We start from the raw sequence: 2,498 nt of genomic DNA on the forward strand, positions 1-2,498 counted from the left end.
CACCTACTTTCCAAATCATTTCACTGGAATATTCTTTCACTTGTTTTGTCGGATGACTGCAATAAATCTGAAAATGAGCACCATGAGGTTTGTGTTCACTCGTCACTTGTTCTCCTGTGTTTGTCTGTCAGGTTTGTAATTCAGTTTGTATTGGATATTGAAGAGAATCTCTTTTCAAGATGATTGCACATTGTACTGTGTTTAAAGCAACCAACTTGTAAAATGGCAGAAAATGAATGTTTCAATACCTGTGTGACCAAATTCTTCCAATGCTTTTCAACAGCTAGATTGATGATGCTTGCAATCTGTATCCTGTGGAGAATGGGAGAGGAGAGTAAAAACATGGTGCATGAACAGGACAGACTGTGTAAAATGGGAGCACAGAAATACTGCCACCTCATTGAAAGTTAATGAGATTTGTTCCAAGTCAGACACCTGTCCACAATGAACAAGTGAATACATTAATTGTCCACTTTCAATCTAAATGGGACTGAGGTTCCAACAGAGAAGTTTTCTGGAAAATACCTGCTGCAGTTTTAAAATTGATGAACCGGAAAATCTTATACTAACTTTCAAATAACTGTAGTGATTGTATAGTTCTCATAGTGGAGAGAAGGAGTTGTTCATAAATATAAGCAGAAAAACACATTTGTGGATTGGTGAATGAGCTTCATCTTTCTGAAATGTATTTGTCCATTGGTTGCAGGTCACTGGAAATTCTTTTTTACATTTCAATAGTAGCAGCAGCAGTTAGCAGCAAAATGTCTGATTAATCAGAGTAGTGGGTCTGGGAAACACTTAAACAGCCGAGACCCTGTAAAACAGAACTCCAAGTAATAGTTTAAATAAGGCACTGAACTGACAGAGCGGTAAAGGCCTGCTCGGGTCAGGAAAAAATACCCAACCCGAACATGACAGAACCACATTGGACCCGAGCCCGACCCGGCCCGAGTATCTCCATTTATTCCTATGCCCAAACTAACCCGAGCCTTACCCGACCACCGGAATGTTCACTTTATCTACCTCCCAATTCCGAATCTGCAGGAAGCTGCAGCATGAGCGCAATGACGTCATAGAGATGCTCACTTGCTCACTGAGCAGACTCAGAGTTTCCCTCCTTAATGACCCGGACTCCCGGCTTTGGTTGGCTTTTCAACTTTTGACACAATTAAACTCAACTTCCCAGCAAAGTTAAATGTAATACTTCCTGTGTGTGTCCGACACGTCCTCAGTCCAACCTGGACCCAGCCTGACCTGATCCTGACCCAACCTGACCCGAGCCCGAAATCCAGAACCGGAAGAGCGACCCGACATGACCCGAACCCGACACAGGTCGTCGGGTCCCGTCAGGTTCAGGTCGGATTGCAGGCCTTTCCAGAGTGGAGGTCAGATGAGGATTGAATTAATTTCAATCACTGAATCTAAACAAGAAGTAAATCTGTCAGGAATGGAACACTTTGCTTTATCTGTGAGCTTGTGGCACAACGGTAGCGCGTCTGACTCCAGATCAGAAGGTTGCATGTTCAAATCACGTCAGGCTCAATTGTGTTTTGCAGCAGCTCAAGTTCCTGGATTTTATATCAGAAGAGAGTGCGATCTTTTGGAATGTTTAGTGAATGGTTGAATTTCAAGATCAACTTTAATAGATTAAAGTCCTGATTTCTGGTTCCGTTCCATTTTCATGCTCAGTTCTTATTTCACACTGTTTTATATCAGAACAATGTTTCAGGGATGTGATGTGTCCATTGTTTGTCCAATCGCTCTGTCACCCAGTGTGAGAAATAAAACACAAACTGCCCAGCGTGCGGCTCAAACCCATACCTGGCTCTGTCCATAGGCCGCTTAGTTCAGTTGGTTAGGACGCAGTGTTGATAACAACAAGGCTGTGGATTTGATCCCTATGTGCGCTGTCACATGGTCAGTCAATAATTTGACACATTTTTGTTACACTTAAAATCCAACTTTTGGATGCAAACAAGTTTACATAAAATGTCAAAGGGAATTTATTTTGAATAACATCCATTGTATCTTTGTCACTGGTCTGGAGTAACACAGAATTCTTTCCAATTATCTTCCGTTTGCTGATAAACGTTGAACTCGTGGCCTGTTCTCGTTAATGGTCACGAGCAGCAAAAACAGACAGAGCGAGTCTGACACCCAGAGATGTGGAAAAGGTTTCAGTTTGGGACATATGCAGCAAATCAAATGTTCACCCGGCCCCGAGAGAGTCAAAAACTGGGGGAAAGGACACAGGGAGATAGAGAATAAGCTAAAGCAGACAATGTAAATATTTCCCATCCTTGATATCTCTCTATTCCAATCCAGCCTTCAGAGTTGGGTAAATAATTTCAGTGTAAATTGTGCAGCTCAAGAGTCAAAACCAAAGGGTGATGCAGAATAAAGGAGAACTGCCAAAACCCCAGATTGAACCAGGGATCTTCAGTCTAACACACTCCCAACTGAGCTATTTCAGTCTCACAGGCTTGGGATGATAAGTG

The 2,498-nt window shown here is 42.4% G+C and overlaps 1 non-coding gene across 1 annotated transcript; it reads left to right on the forward strand.

Annotated features, from left to right (window-relative positions):
* Positions 1–1,470: 1,470 nt before the first annotated feature.
* On the forward strand, positions 1,471–1,542 carry trnaw-cca (transfer RNA tryptophan (anticodon CCA)). Its single transcript has one exon. It is a non-coding gene; the product is annotated as a tRNA-Trp (tRNA).
* Positions 1,543–2,498: the final 956 nt, after the last annotated feature.

Source organism: Heterodontus francisci, unplaced genomic scaffold (genome assembly GCF_036365525.1).
Source record: "Heterodontus francisci isolate sHetFra1 unplaced genomic scaffold, sHetFra1.hap1 HAP1_SCAFFOLD_43, whole genome shotgun sequence".
NCBI classification, from domain to species: domain Eukaryota; kingdom Metazoa; phylum Chordata; class Chondrichthyes; order Heterodontiformes; family Heterodontidae; genus Heterodontus; species Heterodontus francisci.